Source organism: Anthonomus grandis, chromosome 6 (assembly GCF_022605725.1).
Source record: "Anthonomus grandis grandis chromosome 6, icAntGran1.3, whole genome shotgun sequence".
Taxonomy (NCBI): domain Eukaryota; kingdom Metazoa; phylum Arthropoda; class Insecta; order Coleoptera; family Curculionidae; genus Anthonomus; species Anthonomus grandis.
Genome location: NC_065551.1, coordinates 21225880 through 21244720, shown reverse-complemented (window position 1 = coordinate 21244720; position 18841 = coordinate 21225880). Strand labels below are relative to the sequence as shown.

Sequence of the window (18841 nt, the reverse complement as noted above, 5' to 3'; positions counted from 1 at the left end):
ATTTTCTATCTTTTAAATATTATGTGTGTGTCTAAATGGTCCTTTGGGACAATGCTATTCTTCTAACAATAATTTGGATTAGTAAAATGTATTATAATTACTTTATAATTATTGGTTCTAAGTGCAACATAAGCCTAGGCTTAGGCGCTAACATAATTTTTATATTCATTATTAAGTAGCAAAAAAGTAATTATTTATCATGTAATTTTGTAATATATAATTTGAGTTTGAATTGACAAATGCCATAAAACCTATTTTTAACAAAAACGTCGCCGTTTAAATTTTAAGCTGCTTTTCAAAGACTGAGTAGATTCTATCCATCGTTGAAAAATATATTTATAAAAATAGACCATATTTAAAGCTACTAAATAGCACTATTTTGAATTTCTGATGAGACTGAAATAAACTCTTCGTAAAAGCTCTAAGGTACCTAATTTTTTTACACTAAGAATTATTTTGTCATACTTTAAACACATATTTAATAGTTACAAAAATGCAAGAATGGTATACTAAAAATTTAAACAGTAGAGAATTACTCCTAAAGACGTCGAGATTTCTCTTACCTAAGACCTGTTATATCATGGACGCAGTTTAATAGTAAGCAAAGAAGTATTATAAAATAAGTGTTGTTGTACGTGATTAGATAAATATAATAATAAAAATTCTAACTACACCAAAATTTAAAAAAAAATCGTCCGACATTAAAAATTTTGCATTGAACAAAAAAAGGCATGAATTCAAGAGCAGTGGCGCGCTATTTTGTTTCAGTTAAGGTTTGACTACTGTAATTAGGGAACTCTGTATATGTTCCTGGTTTCTTATATAAATGCTTGAATTAATTAATTTTTGCTATAATTAGAACCATAAACAAGCCCCAATTAGACCTAAATTAGTAACGAATACACAAATTTAGGCGGCACGTGCGAACGACAAATTAAGGCAAAACACTCGACCTTACCCACTCGGTTTAACGCTCTGTGGGCATCCTCAACCCTTACTTTGTTCCTCACCTTTAAGGTTTTGTTCTGTAAGTCGGTCGAGCAGTGGTGGGTCGGCCCCTTCTCTCATTCATAAGATGTAGCGCAGATGTTTGACCCGAATTTCCATCAAGAAACATGCGAATCATTAAGAGTTATGATTTCTTTTTACAAGCTGGGATCGCAAATTAGGATCGGTTAGTTTATTGAAAGAGCTTAAATAATCTTGGGGTAAACCAGACTTGTAATATAGGTTATGTTGTAAATAGATTACTTTAAGTTAATTTTTTTATATCATTATTATCATCATCAATAACATCACTCTTGTCAAAATTAATTTGGTTATCATCATTTAGTTTATTAGTAGTATTTTTACCAAGGTTGTAATTTATCCATGAAGTTGTTTCTAAATATGGAAATGATATGGAAAAATCGATATTAAGTCCATTACAAAACACCATTTCTAAATATAGGGTGCTTTAAAGGAAAATGCTATGCAATACAAGTGAAAACGATCTCATCGTCATCGGCCCTTCGCTCAGGAAAACTGTCATATTTTTTTTATCTAACGGACGCGTTACATTTTCGTAGTCGTAAATATGCGATATTTTATTGTGCCTTCGTGGGTTTAAACCTCGAGAACGGTGAAATATTTATTTATGTCAACGCCAAAGAACCCACATAAAGCCGGTCACCGATATTGCTGCAAACACAATGTAAAAAATGTGTTTTTGAATAGAACATAAATGTTAATAGAGCAGATTTTTAATGTAATATTTTAATAATTTTTTATACTTGGGAGTATATTAGTTTATTATGAAATAATTATTTACAGTTGTATAATATAAGATTGTTATATTTGCAGATAATTACGGAAGAAACGATTCTTTTCACCAGTAAATTCATTGATCGTATTATAAAGCAAATGGAAATTACTAGGAGAAATCTGGAAAATAGAAAATCTTTATCTTTCCGATTAGTTGAGCATCTTTATCTATTATAGGCTCTCATACTTCTAATATTTATCGTCTTTTTTCCTTGCAAATACTTATATAATTTAGGGTTTTTATGATCTGTAGGATACAATGTTTGGACTACGGTAGTTAGAACAATTGTAATATATTTTCTACTTTCATTTTTTGTGGTAATAACAACAGAAATTTGGGATAGATGAGATAAGAAGAATACATAAATTATTATAATCATTAACTGTTAATTATACATTTGTGACCAAAAATTATAAATCAGATATTCTATTACCGACTGCCCATCTTCAGCTAAGGTAGTGGTTGGACCAGGCTACGACGAAAGATGAAATATTATGTTCATTGCTACATAATAATACGATAACGTTAATCAAACTACCAAAAGATTTATTGGCTTAAAGAAAAGCTGTAGCAAATCCATTGGGTATACTAAGCTTCACTAAAGTCCGCAGAAAAGGAGAACATATTAACTTAAAGACAATCAGGACAAAAGCAAGTTCTCCTTGCGATAATATGTCTATATATATTATAGAAAAAATTTTAAAGAGACGATTAATATCTTTCTTAGCAAAATACTTTGTTCTTTCAGATTAACAGTTCGGATTTCGAGAAAAAGTATCAACGGAAAATGCTATTCCCCAATTAACGAATTACCTATATGACAACTTGGATGAATCAAAGCCATCACTGTGCATATTTGCTGATCTCTCAAAGGCATTCAATACTGTTGACCATGATGTTTTGTTGAGAAGAATTTATTCTTATGGCTTATAACTAATTAAAAGCTACTTAAGCAATAGAAAGTTAGTTGCAAAATAAATGATCTAAAAAGTACTTTAAAAAAAATAACTTACGGTGTACCTCAAGGCACTGTACTTGGATCTTTATTGTTTATTCTATATGTCAACAACTTACTTAAAATGATTACTTCGGGAGAAATAATAAGCTTCGCAGATGATACTGCCATTTTTTACTCTGGTGATTCATGGTAATCTGTAAAAGTTTAAGCTGAGAGAGATTTGACAAACATTGTGAATTAGCGTCAAATAAACAAACTATATTTAAATATATCTAAAACAAAACACCTAACATTTACATCTTATGCAAGCAATTTGCCAAAAATGGGACCACTTAAGATAGGCACAGACATTTTAGTATCAGAAGCAGAAGTAATGAAATATTTGGGCGTAACAATAGACAGACACTTAAAATGGGGTAGACGCGCATCTGAAGTGACAAATAAAATAAGAAGTCTATTATCTCAATTTTAAAGAATTTTTGGATTTAGAACACTTAAAAACATAATATTTTTAGTACAATCACACTTAACCTATGGACTTAGCGGATGGGGTGGAATAAGAAACTGTCATATGCGTTCTCTTGAAGTTGTCCAAAAATGGATAATAAAAGTTATATATGATAAAAATAAACTGTTTCCTTTCAATCAGCTTTCTGCTAATACTGGCATGTTTAATTTGCGGCAATAATATGTGCAGAAATTGCTAATGAACCTTTATAAAGCAGACATCTCTGTAAAAATGTAGATCATTCCTATGCAACTCGAGCTCAGAATCAGAGTGCATTAGTATCCCGAACTAGAAAGATACAGTAAACATTACATTTCACAAATCTTCAACTTTGTTTCCCAAAATATTAAAGATTAATTAAATATTAAATAATAAATTTTAAAATGCATGTTAGAGATTGGATACGTCAGGTGGGCCGAGAAAGATTTTAAAATTTAGTAAATTATACATAGGATAACTAAACTAAAAAATTGCAGATCTCGGAAATTGAATTATTAAAAAAACAAAAAAAAACTAAACAAGACATATACAGATATGACCCAAATCCTAAAAAAAGACATATAATACTGAACTCGTCAAAATCTAAATTACCTGTAGCTACGACCTAAGTCCGGGAACAAATTGTTATTATTATTCCTTATTTTTATCTACGTTTTATTATTGCAATTATTATGTATAGATGTTATAAGTTTTCACGTATACGTAGTATACTACTACTTCTGCGATTATTGTTTTTTACTGGTAAATTGAAATTAGTTATTTTATATTATTTTTTTTCATTATTGTGAACAAACTGATTAATTTATTATTATTTTTTATCTATGAAAGAATTAATATCCAACTACAGGTTTCTTCAGGAACATGGTCTGAATGGTATATTTAATTTCTTTGTGGAAGCTGAACAGGGAAAATGGACACAGAACAGCCGAAACTACAAAACCAAGCTCGATTATTTCGTTACAACATTAAGCGATTTATACAAGATATTACCGTAAAATGATTAGAATAAGAATGAAAATGAACTGAAGGAGATAGAAGGCAATTTGGCGAAAAGTAATTAGTGAACCGCAGTCGAAAACAGTAGTAAATACTAGTAAACTATAAGTGAGCACCTACGAAATATGAATTAAATAAATTTAGATACACTGCCGTCTTCCATAAGATTCGATAGAACTAGTTTGGTAAGAACACCGTTCAAGAGTAAGTAACAATAATGAAAAACTTTCAAAAAGTACAAAACTTCGTATTGAAAAGACATGTCAAACGCAGTTTGAAAAGATATGAGGAATTATAAAAACATAGGAATAACGAGGACTATTGAAAAGCATAAAAGTACTTAAGAAAAATCTCTCGAAAGAAAAAACAGACAGTAATACACAAGACCACAGGCCAGCAATCCACCACAGATAAAAAAGACATTTTGGAAATCTTTAAAGAGTTTTATTCAAATATTCCCTTATATCTTTAATCAGGGATCGGAAGCAGCTATCAAAATCAACGCAGCGAAAACGAAATTCATGAGAAAACTGATTGCAGCTAAAATCTTCTGGTACAGGAAAAAAAATCATCCAAGTGACATCCTCTTAATATCTAGAATCTGGAATATGCGATCCGAATTGGCAAAGATAATCAAACATGCGAAATTGAGCAGAGAACTGGACTAACATAAACAATTTATGGCAGACTTGATTAAGTCAGAGACATCGTTGTGCCTTAAACGGCTAGTTTTTGATCAATGCATATTTTACTTATGACTTACATTTCAGAGACTTCAACGCTCGAAAGAAATTGGCAAATAAAGTGAGAGTTACACAACATATTATGGATAGTTCTCTATTGGGAATTGCAATAAAGAATAGAGTTACCAATGAAACAATACGATAGAAAACCATGATTACAGAGAAAATGACTTGCTTGAAGTGGAGTTGGGTTGGACATATAGCAAAAATACTGCATCAAAAATGGACAAGTCTTTAGAAACCAAGTAGGACCGCCAACCAGATGGACAAATGATATGAAACGCATCTCGTTAAGCTAGATTAATTGTACTCAGGACTAGAAATATTAATTAATTATTGAAAGAGGTCTATGATCAGCAGTGGAAAAAAACAGGCTGTTTGATGACGATGATCGGCTACAACCGTGAAACCAAAATACAATTTATCTTACATCTAGACTAAAATTTACTTCCTTCGAAGAAAAACATCGTCGGCATTTGAAACAGACATGGTTCCAAAAGATATAAGAGAAAACAGTTTACTAATATATGTAGAAAACAAAAGTGTGCCAAGGACTGCGCCCTATAAAATACCATATTCTATAAGTCTTGATAAGCTTCTATGGTCATCTATTTTAACAGTTTGTTTCATATTTTTTAGATAACTATTTATTGAATAATTAGCCTATTTATGAATGCCGTAGCTTAGATAAAAGCCTCCGATGGTTTATTATATCAAAAGCCTTGAGTAATACTACATAGTTTTTCTTTGAGTCCAGACTTTTTTATTAGATTGAGATATTTTGTCTATCGAAATAGCAATAAGTTGATCTTTGCTTTAAAAATGCAAATTAAGCATCTACTATTATTTTTTCCTTCTGAGAAAAATTTACTTATTTTTCTTTTTAAATATTTTACAAATGTTACAAATAAGGTTCATTGGTTCTATCATTAAGGTTCATTCATTCTATCATTGCTCTTGAAACTAGGTCTTATCAAGGTTTTTAAAATTTCCGGGACACTTACCTTAGCAAAATATTTGAATTATTAAATGGGGCAAAGGAATGTAAGTTACTTTGGATGAGATCAGCCTTTAGTAAACACATTTATACCATCCTCCCTTGGTAATAAATTGTTCCTAAGAATATTAATCATTTAAAGAACTTCGCACTCATTTGTTGGTTAAAAAAAATAGATGGCATATTCGTATTTGCTTATGCATGCCTATATATACTTTTGTTATTATAAAAAAGGATTAATTAATAAATTCCATTGAATTTATCAGAATTCTTTTTTTCCTTGTCATTGGTTATTGGCATTTAATTTTAACTTGATGATGGTAAAGTATCTGAAACATTCACATCGAATAAATGTGATAAATATATTTTTATAAAACTTGAAATTATTTAACTTTTTTATTAAAAAGTTTCAGGAAAAAAAACAATTTTTTTAAATTTTATTCTGAAAAATCGTTCTCTTTCGTTAAAAAGTTGTAAACAACTTTAATTCAAGTAATGATGGTTAGGTCTCTGAAACATTGAGAAGAAACTTAAATGGATTATACAAAAAGCACCAATTTAATTTTTTTACTAAAGAAACGTCTCTTAAAGATATTGTTTATATTGTTTTTTTCGTGTTGCTTGCAATATTACATAAAAAAAATTGAATTTAATTTTTTTTTTTAAATATGAGGTACAATTACATTCTTTCACAAAAGGACGCAACGTGATAAAATTATCAGGATATGTTCTTTGTCAGGACTGTAAATTCCATTAAAGCATTGGGAATAATGAGTCTAAATCAGGAAAAATACATGGGAGTATTCATAATCGCTTTCTCGTTAATTTCAAGAGATAAAATAAGATGCACTGATTTAATTGGTTTCTTGGTTTACTTATGGTGCCTTCTTATATTTTTGATTTAATTAAGTGACGGGGAGTTCTTCATTAATTTTGGGGTAAAAGTAGGTAAGAACATTATTTTAAAGTAATATTTATATTGGGTAAGGAACCAGTCAAAACCTATGATAGAATTAAGTGGCAAGTGACCTTGGGCGTATCTCGGTTTTTAAATTATCTGAAAATTATAGATCTCCATTTGACCAAATTCTTTTAAGATGGTTTAATAAATTTCAGTTCTTTTCTTCTTCTTTCACAGTGGGAACATTTCATTTAAAGTCTATGAAAATTGCATCCATTATACAAGAAACCCTATTAAAATATATTGATGAAGATTATAAGAAACTATCTTTATAATAATTATAGGATGCCTATAGGAAAAATCGATAATTATCGTAGGGTCTACAATTGTCATTTTTGATATAAAAATTTAAATGTCAAAAATTGTAAGAATTAGATATAAGTCTTTAAACTCAATAAATGATAATATAAAATGATGAAGAATATAAGAGACTATTTTTATAATAATTATAGGACGCTTATAGGAAAAATCGATAATTATCAAGGGTCTATAGGTAAGTAAATAGGTAAGGTAAATGAAAATTGTAGGGTCTATAATTTTCATTTTTGATATAAAAATTTAAATATCAAAAAGTGGCAAGCGATCTTAGGCGTATCTCGGTTTTTAAATTATCTCATGGTTATAGGTCTCCATTTGACTAAATTCTTTTAAGATGTTTTAATAAATTTCATTTCTTTTCTTCTTTCACAGTTGAAACATTTCATTTAAAGTCTATGAAAATTGCATTTGTTATACAAGGAACCCAATTAAAATATAATGATGAAGATTATAAGAAACTATTTTTATAATAATAATTATAGGATGCTTATAGGAAATTATCGTAGGGTCTACAATTGTCATTTTTCATATAAAAATTTAAATGTCAAAAATTGTAAGAATTAGATATAAGTTATTATACTCAATTAATGTAAATGCAAAATTGTAATAAAATATAGGTTGTTCCACGTAAAACAACCGACATACCCGGAAGTGCCGCCACCTTGAAAATATTTTAGACGAATTTCCCATAACGAATTTAGTATACTGTGAAATATTTAGCTTTTTCGTAATTATATGTAGCTTTTTCACATACATTTTCAGCATATAAAATACTAACTTATTTAACTTTTAAACAGGGCAGTAAATAACATTCGCCCTTAAAAGTAACGAAGTTTGCCAAGTGCGCTAAATCCTAAATATAAAGGGCATTTACAATCCTAATTTAACTTTTTTACAAACTTCCCTTCTTTACGTTGTTTAAGCGTTTTGTTGGCTTTTCGCTTTCGCGACGATTTTCGCATTAATTTTTTTTATTTTTTGGCGAGCTCGGGTATTTTGAAACTGTAAACTTTCAGACGCAACAATGAGGTTTGCAAACCGTATTCTCGTTCGGGGGGGCCTTTAAGGTAAAACGATTTTAAGAAAACCACTTACTTTTAGTTTGCACCGCTTTGGTGAAATAATGTTAGACGGTAATAACTTGTCGGTCCAGTTAGCTGGGTTAGAACTTGTTTTATTATAAGTTTAATAAAACCGCATTCAGTTCAATACAGCAAGTCTCGCTAAAATATGTTTACAAAAATGAAATATTTATTAATATTTCTGTTAATTACAAATTGACTAAGAAAATTGATAAATTAACAGCACCCTAGTAAAAAATATTATCTGTACGAGATCTCGTCGACTACCATATAAAAAATATAAAGCAACCAAATTTTATTGTGACTATAATATACCATGTAAGAAAAGAAGTTTAATTTTCATACCCTTATGCCTTCATGTGTATATCCTCATTTTGGTCTCATATATCTTTAAAAAAAGGCACATAAATTTAACTTTTGGTTTGCGCTGAATCAACCTACAATATAATTCCTAACTTTCTAAAAAGATATGAAAATTTCCAACTGACTTGTTTTTGAAATATTTGTAATTAAATAATTTCCTACTGTAAGAATCTCTACGCTTTCGAAATTTTGTTAGTTAGTCATGATGGGGCGGCATTAGAAAACCGAAAGTGCCATTCTGAAAATATCTTAGCCAAGTTGGCACCATCGACTTTAGTATAATGTCAAATTTCAGATTTTTTTCTAATTATAGTCTTCCTACAATTAATCGATATGGTTCCTGGAGACTTATCTTGTATAGTAAAATGAATTAATAAACTTACTGCTAATTGTATCAACAAATATGCCAAAATATAAATTCGGCAACCGCATTTCGGAGTTATATAATTAAGGCAAAAGCATACTTATGCAATAAGCGTCGGTTTGCCTGAAAAGTTTATACAAACTTCTACAGGCTAATTACTATTTGACGTTTATTTTAGGTAGTTTTAGTACCATCTTGATGTGTTTGAACTTTTAAGCTTACGTATCTGCAGGTGCTCTATAAGTTGATTGCAAGAAACAAGACCACTGCGAAGTTTGTATAAACTTGACAAGCTTGGGATGGGGAATTAGTTACTATCAGTTCTGTAAGTAATTTTCTTTAGATCTCTTGCGTTTAATTAATTAATTATATAGGTAATTTAAAACATAGAAATTATACGTTTTTTGGCAAGTATCGTATTTATTATTGCTTTAAGACTTACCGTTCGAATTATTCACTCTGTACTGCATCTTACGTGCAAAGAACATTGATGGTTATCATCAGTTTATAGCAACTTTCCTTGTTTTGTAGGTCTCAAATCGAGGTCTATAAAAATTTAGTGGTCAAAACTATATTCTTTTTAATTTAATAATGAGTCTTGAACATGTTTTTGTATTATCACTTTTATGACGTATTTAGACTATCTTAAGACGAAAAGCTTAATTTTATAGCAATTGTCCATATTTTCTAATGTCAGATGGTCAATATCAATTTAATGATAAAAACTCATGATTTCCAAATCTCAAATGAACATTTACTAGGATTTAGTGGGTAAAAGTATAGGGTTTTTTTTTCTGCCGCATCTTATGTTTTAGAAGCATTTTATATCAACTTAAAATGTTTTTTTATTGTAATTCAACACCTTATAACTCCTCAAAAGCATAATTTCATAGCGGTCATTCATAACTTCTGGATTTCATATAAACATCAATGCTTATAAGAGAAAATGTTAAAAGACATGATATATACCGTGATGTTCATGTTTTTTTAGCGGACAGTGCTTTAAATGTGCAGATATGAATAAATACTAAATTTAAAATTCGCGGAAACACTTTTTTTTTAATTATGAAATTATTACTTTTAAAATTAAAATTTAGTAACTGGCTTAAAAATTTTATGATACGTCATATCCAATTATTAAGAGAAACATATCTAATCTTTGGTGTTGTAATTATGCATGCCAAAATTTAAATAAGTACACTCGTACTTTCCCTGAACTCAATTCCAAACCATCTTTCCATTTTCAGGAACTTAATAAAAATGCTTACATAATCCTTTATCGCATGATAACTAGACATAGTAATCTTAAGTACATTATCAAAAAGATGGGACTTACAGAAGACAACACGTGTGATTATAATAATGGAGTGGATGATTTGGAACACTGGCCTTTTTGATTGTGACTACAATGCAAATGTTTCTGAATTTTTGTTGTGTCAGTCAAACATTATTTATTACCGGTCAATGTAGAATACCCAATGTCTATGATAAGCCAAAATAGTCACTTTTTAGAACAGTTATCATTTTTGTTAAAATGTGTGAAGGAAAGGTATAGGGTAATATATTCTCTTGTTATCCTAATATCTTGTATCGTTTTATCCTGGTCGATTGTCCTTAGTTTGTCAATTAAGTCTCCTAGATAGACGCCATAGTTTAGCGTATTTTTAGTTTATTTTTGAATAAATAGTTTTGGGAATTTAAAGATTTTTTAGTTAATTGTAGTGACTGTATGTGCTATATGCAAATGCAATCAAACCAAAAAAAAATAAATAAATTTTGGAGAAATTATGAGGTACATGAAAACAGCAAATTTATCGCTAAGAGTCTAAAAAAAAACTCATAGATATATCAAATGTTTCCCTTTATAATTTTTAAAGATTGTTAATTAATTTACAAAAAAAGAGTTATTATAAATTGAAATCTGTCGATGCACCCAAAAAACCTGAACTTCATCGTCTAATTTATAAAATTAAAATTGCAGACTTAAAACCATTAATGCTTTCTAATTAAAAAAGTTAAATTAAAATATTAATATTAAATATACTTTTGGCTCCATGTTGGGCGCCACATTTTGTTGCCATAATTTACTTCTTTCCTCTGTTGTTTACTAGGGTACACTTCTTCGCTTCTGTACATTTTATATAGGCACTCTGTTTATATAAAAGAAAATTGCAGAGAATTTAATTCAAGTGAGGTCTCCTCTATTCACGACTTATTAATATAGGTCAGTATACGCATTCTCTGTTAATTAGATCCTTACCAATTACTGGAGACTTAAGTAAAAGTGTAAAAGTATTTATTATTCGGGTAAACCTACATTAAATGTTACAAACTTTTTAAAATTATAAACACAATATATGCTTAACAGTAGTAATTATATAATATAAGAACAATTACCAAATACAATTATCAATACAACAACTTACCACAATAGTCCTATGGTTGGAATCGTTGGGTGATACTCAAACTACGAGACAGTTTTACCACTAACTGTCTCGTAATTTGAACTTACCAAAAATCAAAAAATTTTTTTACCTGATTGATAGTGAAATTCTAAATGCAAATATCAACATGCTTATTAAGAAAATTTATAATGATCGACAGCGCTTAGAATTTCATAGAATATTTTATGAAGAGGAACATTAAAAGTGGCATGATATCTAAGCCCTTAACATTAAATATTATACAACTTAAAAGAAGAGCAAGTTATTATAATAAACAAGTTTGAAGATGAATATTATACCACAGATCTCTCTAAGTGGCATTAGAGCCAGATGATTCTCAATAAAACTGTAGTCATGGTCAACCATGGTAATATCAGACCCAAGTACAATGTCTCATAAGTAAAGAGTAAGAGAGAGTAAGACTTAATTTGATCTTCTAGTTTTTTTTGTCCGGCGCATGGTTTTCGCTTAAAACAATAAGAACCATTTTACTTCCCTAAAAAGTCAGCTCTCTGTCCATAGCAACGAGCAATAAGAAACATGCATAGGCGACTCCGCGACTTTATTTGCGTTAAATAAAGATTCGTTACGGCACTTTTTTACTCCCATTTGCTTTTTAAACGCGTTAAAAACATGAGTATTTCTTAAATTATTTAAATTTTTTATCTTTTCATACTTCTTGTAATAAATCTGATCCCTTAATTTATATTATTATTTTTTTAAGCGAAGATCTGTAGGGACGCCACTGGCAGAGATTTATTTTTACACATTAAAAAATGCGTCTTGATGCGTATAATACATGTACTGAAGTTCAAAAAAAGTTATATTAATACTCAGTAAGAGTATTAATATAAATTTAGTGATAAGTCCAGCATACCGAAGAATAGTATTCTAAGACTGATCTGACCAAGGAACAATAAACGAGTGTGGTTACATTCACTGAGAGATGACTAAAATTTCCAATAACAAAACCGAGCAACTTGGAAGCCCTCACAGCCGCATTATTATTGTACTCCATAAAAAATAACCTCTAATCAAAAGTGGCACGCAGGTCTGTTACAAAAGAGACATATTTTATAGGAGGGTTATTTATTATATACTTAGTATCGATTTGATCTAATTTGCAAGTGAAGCTAAAGTAACAAAATTTATTGATTTTTAGACCAATCTGATGTAAGCTGCATTAAATGAAAAAGCTATCCATGTCATCCAGCAACAGCTTGCGATTAGTAATACTGCTCATGACTCTTTAAAATTTTAATTCGTCAGCAAAAAACAAACGCTTTTAATACACTTCTCAAATGAATTTTTAACCTAATTAATCAGTTGAGTATGAAAACTCAGAGACAGCAACTTCTTAAACACAACTTTATGATCAACCCAATTAAAAAATAAGTATAAATCGTACCTACTTTGTTACATTTTTTTCATTAGGAGCAAGAGATCAGATTGATATGATAACCTCTGGAGAACCAGAATAACTGTTTTGCAACCAAACAATTTAGGAATTGCTGATTAGAAGCATATACTTTTGTCGATAATACTTCATTTCTAAAGCCATGGAATATTAGAAGTCTGTAGATAGCTATTAAATAGTTTAAATAGGGGCAGCATAACAAGACATATGAATTTTTTAAAGAAATAATTAGGAATACCATCAGGTGCTCTGGCAAATTTATTAAGCAATTGCACTATATTTTCATAATCATTAGTGAGAGACAAATCGGTAGTATTAAAATTAACATTAGTACCAATGTTGGAGGAATGCCCGTTACCATTATCATCGTTTTTTATTGGAACAGTTTGAAAATATTGCTTCTACAAGTTTACGATGTCTTAATCAGAGAAGGTCTCTGATTAAGAGACCATAATGGAGCAAATAATTTCTGGAATGTCTGTCATTTATAAACTTCCAAAAGAATATTGGATAATCTTTTACTGGATCATCAATGCTTCTATTATAATTATCATAATAAAGTTGTGAAAGATGATTACATTAATCTCTAAGGCAAGATAAATGTATATAGTTTTCATTAAAAAGCCCAGTAATATGTAGCAATTGAGCAGGTTTTTTATCTTTAGTGATCTTCTTGGGGTGTGACGAAATCCATGTAGGGAAACTTGTTATCTAAATGATGCTATCTATTACTTTCTCACTGAATCAAAAAAGATCCCAGTAGACACATATTATTTTGTGTTTATATTTCTTAGATCAGAGTACAACTCATCATACCCAAGATCTTGTCTGCTTCATAAGATTTAGCAGAATGTCATCTTAAAAGATGTTGAATTAGCAAAAGACTCAACTTTAATTTTATCATTTCTAAAGCTAACAACACTCTTCTGGGCTTTGCGAAGAGATCATGTAAGGACTTTACGGATGTTTCTGCTTTAAAATCTTCACATATTTCTTTGATTAGGTCCAAACTTGATTTTTTTTTAACATCAATTGGTCACCCACTTACATGTATCATATTAACCGCATTGAGACTGTTGAGCATAAATGTGTTAAGTTCTTCAGAAATAAGCTCTAAAAATTGGGTAAAGTTTTATGCACCTATCAAACAGTTTCAAATCTTTTCCTCAACACTACCAAGCAGAAGCGAATGTGTATGACGTGTGTTTTGCTTCTACATCCCTATTTTAAAGAGTTCTTAATGTTTAATGCAAACAAGAAATCATTTTGTTCTGAACATCATTACTTTCTAAATAATAACTCACTTATTGATTAATTTTGTCAATAGAATTTCAGCTAATAATTATGAGAAGGATCTTGATTTTTTTTTACAATAATGTGAATAAATTGAAAAAATCTGCTTGTACTGCAGTCTTAGGTTCGGTTTAATCATGGCTAGCTTACGAATTACGTTTTATTACTGAAAATGTTTTTGTAAACGATGATAACATAATATAACGAAATAAATATGATAACGATATAACGAAATAAATAAAAAAAGATATATTAAAATAAGTGTATATTTTAAATAAATATTATAAATAAAATTTGCACGTATATGTGACTTGGAAGATATGTTTATAGGCTTCGTTCCTAATGCATGTTAATCTAGCAGCAAATTTCTTGGACGATAATGGATAATCAATTGAAGCTTATATCACATATAACCACACTTGCCAATTAGCTCTTCTCAGGTTGTTTTGCTGTGTTTGTTGTTATGTGTTCAAGAACTTGGTTCCGTAATCAGCAAAAATGTGTATTATGCATTTGGAGATTTTCTTCGTTATGGGATATAATATTGGAGAAATGCAAGTATGCATATATGAGTCCTCTAGATGCAAAAGCAGATAAATCCACTTTTTGCCATTTTGGCGCAAACCTATAATACTATTAAAGTTATCTACTATGCATACTATGCAATATTTAAAAAGTTTCAAGCTTGGTCATATCGCGCTTAAAAATGCCGTTTAAGCTCCTACTAAATTTCAAAACCAGATATATTTTAAGCTAAATGACATTCAAACAAAGATAAATCCATTGCTCTGCAAATTCAGATATATCCCAACCGTGTCGCTTCGTGTAAACGCACAAGCAAGTCAAAACAAGTTAAATCTATTCTGGCGGTTTAATACTGTTTACATTTCTTTTTTTGTTGTTCTAAAAATTTGATTAAAGTATTACCTACGTATTTAGTGTAAAACATATTTTATTTTTATCATTTTATTATATTATATATTTTTTTATTTTATATTTTAATATATGTATTCTCATTTAAAACAAAACTCTTTCAATGATCTATAATAATTCTATCTCAATTTAATTAATTCCATAATCAATTAATAACTTGATATATTTAAAATAACGTATATTGCTAAAGATCTCTAATATTCATTGAGTTAAGGGGACACCCAAAAATATTAATTGGGAGTCAGTCAGAAAGCAACGTTTGAGAGAAATGGGTGTCTGTTGGTGTGTTGTAAAAAGAGTTGTGTTTACTGGTTAAACCAGGCTGCTAAATTTAATAGTGGTGAATATGTGAGAAATAGTTGATCTTGGTAGATATGTGGCCATTATGAGAACTTTGTACAGATCTGTTTGCGCATCTTGAAGATGCCCGCACAAGTAGGTGTGAAAGCCTCTGTTCAATTAGGAACGAATGCGCAATTCCTCGAGTGCTGTCTGGTAAGACTGGGGGCCTTACCTGGGGCTCGATTGACACGAATAAACAGAAGGATATAGTAGAAATATATCCTTTGTCTAATTCGTTGAGATGCTTACTGTTTAGCGGCAGTGGAGCGTCTGGGGAAGCCCTTACTATTTTAGGTGACACTAGCTAGTCGTCAAATAAAGGAAGATAACATGTTTGACATATATATATATTGAAATGTGACATTGTGTAAATTGATGTTGACTAAGATGATGCAAGGGAACGGAAGTTCCCCGGTGAGTATATTTATTATTGCCAAAAGTTGACAGAACAGTAAATATTGTTTTTTTTATTATTTTTATGTGATGTTCGAGTTTATGTCTAACAATATAAGAAGGATGACTGTTGAGTGAATTTGCATTGTAGAGACCCATTGGCTAAGAACAACTCTGACAGGTAATAAACCGCATTTTAAAGCGTATTTTACATTAGTGTGATTTGAAATTAGTAGTATTTAAGTGTTAACTAATGGTTTACATATTAATTATTTTTATAAAGAAAACTCATAATGAGCGCTCCTGAGGAAGAACACCCAGTAAAGCACAGAAAGACTTGAGACAGCGTAAAAACTGGAAAAGACATACTGCTACCGAAAAGAGGTATGTTTCTTTTAAATGTGTATGATATTCGTTGCTAAGCTTACTTTTTTTGTTTCATAGATATTCAGCTACTGCTCCGCCAAGATTTCCTTTATGTTCCCACAACACGCCTACATACAAGTGCTCCTTATTAACAAATGCTGATATTGCAACTTTCCATAAATCTTTCTTTGCTTCTCACAAAAAAAACGATACAAGATTGTTTTATTATAAAGTACTGTACTATTAAGCAAGTCAAAAGACAAAGAGCTTCAAAAGATTTAAGAGCCCGAAACGCGTCTTTCCACTATTTTATACCAAAAAAACTTTCCAAGGAATGTGTACCTGTAAAAATACCTTTTTGCGGGCCCTAAATCTAGGACATAATAGAGTCATTGGTGTATTAAGTCGATTTTTTGAAACAGGATAAATGTCTTTAGAATCCTGAGGTGGTAATAAAGTCAAAGACAAAAATTTAGAAAAAAAAAAGAAATGATCATAAACTTTATTAAGTCTTTCTCTGTTATAGAAAGTCACTATTGTCGAGGCAGAAGTGAAAGACAGTACCTGGCTAGCAACTTGAGCATTAAAAAAATGTGGAATCTTTATAATTCAAGTTTTGAAGACCACCGGATGAAAGAATCTTTTTTTAGATCCCTATTTAATACCAAATTTAATTTGGGATTTAAGGCGCCTCAAACAGACGTCTGCTTACGCTGCTTGAAGTGTAAATCCAAAATTTCAAATACGAATGACCAACATGAAAAACAGAACCTTATTGTGCAGAGTAGCCTCCATAAATTAAAATCTAAAGCATTTTTCCAATTGCTGCAAGAAGAGCGTCCAGGGTTATTAACAATGTCATACGATTGTGAAAAAAATTTAGTGCTACCGAAGATACCCGACCAACAAACCTATTATAAACGCCAATTTTATTTATATAATTTTACTGTAGTAGTTGGCTCATCCTATTCGCAACTAACAAAACAGAATGTTTTCTCTTATGCCTGGAAAGAAACTGACAAGTCGAAAGGTTCAAACGAGATCAGTTCCGCAGTCTTTAACAGACTTCAAAAACAAGACTTAACAGACATAACAGATCTGAAACTTTGTTCCGATGGATGCGGAGGGTAAAATAAGAACTTAACAATGATCACCATGGTATCGGTTTGGTTTCACGGTGCTCCAGATCACATTCAATCCGTAGAGTTAATATTCCCAGTGACGAGCCACTCATACATACCACCTGACCGGGTTTTCGCAAATATTGAGAAGAGGGTACGCAAGGAGGAGACCATTATTATTCCAGAGAAGTACCATGAAATATTTGAGGAATTTGGTACCCTGCAAATTCTGGAAACAGACTGGAAGGTTTTTGGTTGACAGGAACAAGTCAAACTTAACATAAAATCGACTTCGTCACTACATTTTAAAAAAAATTCATGTAAACGTATATTATTTACAAAAAACCAATCAGGAAATGTCGTGAAATGAATATTGTTAAAGGAGAGCCATTTTATAGATACTCCGTTAGTTAAGCACAAGGTATATGCAAAAAAGGAAAAACACTGATGACAGTTAATCCTTCTGAAATAAACATAGGTTGTCCAAACTTAAAACCAGAAAAAATTAAAAATGTTGACGAACTTCTCATCGGACACTTCGGCGCAAACTGGAAGGAAGAAGCAGATATTTTAGGACTTCGGTACTATAAAGATGTTTTGAACAGAGTTGGGAACTTGCAGAATAAGAAGAAATAGTCCAGGAAGAAGAAGACCTGTGTGAGCCTCAAAAGACGACAATATATTTGTGTAATACATTTTAAGAAAACATTCCAACTAATATTATTATTTGATTTTTTGGAAAAATTTGACACGTTTTTTTGATTAAGGATTATTTTTAAGTTTATTTTTGTTATTAAAAAAAAATTATAAAAATTTTTCTTAAAGTAATAATGTCTCTCATTAAACAGTACTTTAAAATTCAAAAACAGATAAATCCTGGCCTAAGTTTCAAAATCAGTTATATCCACAGCATTTTTTTAAATAAGTGTTTTAAATTAAGAAAAAAATCATTATTTTTTTGCTATATTTTATTAGGAACTCATCACCATTCGGTTAGTCCAATATTAGGCCAATAATATTGTTTATAAATAAATGGCAGTTTTTTGCAATTATCTCAGTTTTATTACAAAGTGATATATCTGGTTTTGCATCTAGAGGACTCATATTAAATACAAACTCTATTTATTATACAGAAAAAAGCATTCCGTTAAATATGCTCCCCATAATTCCCTATTTTACTTCTTATTATACTACTTTATTTGATAGTTTCACTATTTTAGGTGGGAATAAAAAAATTTAACGACCGTCTTGTTAACATCCGCGAGTCCTCTTCCCAATATATTTTTAAGCAGTCCAAGGACTCATGTTAGGAAAGGCATACTATTTACTGGTGAAATATTTTGATAATTCACTTTGAGATGTTGATCGAATTAAATTTCGTAGACTGGTTTTTTATTAGCTATAAGTTTTTAAATGTAACATTAAAAAATTCATACAC

At 30.1% G+C, this 18841-nt stretch overlaps 1 protein-coding gene and 1 long non-coding RNA gene across 5 annotated transcripts in view; both read left to right on the top strand.

Moving 5' to 3' along the window:
- LOC126737802 (apoptosis-stimulating of p53 protein 1) overlaps nucleotides 1-18841 on the top strand; it is a 413921-nt gene that overhangs the window by 179605 nt on the left and 215475 nt on the right. The window lies entirely within an intron of this gene.
- On the top strand, nucleotides 15502-18194 carry LOC126737812 (uncharacterized). Its single transcript, XR_007661111.1, has 3 exons — nucleotides 15502-16097; nucleotides 16200-16300; nucleotides 16361-18194. It is a non-coding gene; the product is annotated as an uncharacterized LOC126737812 (long non-coding RNA).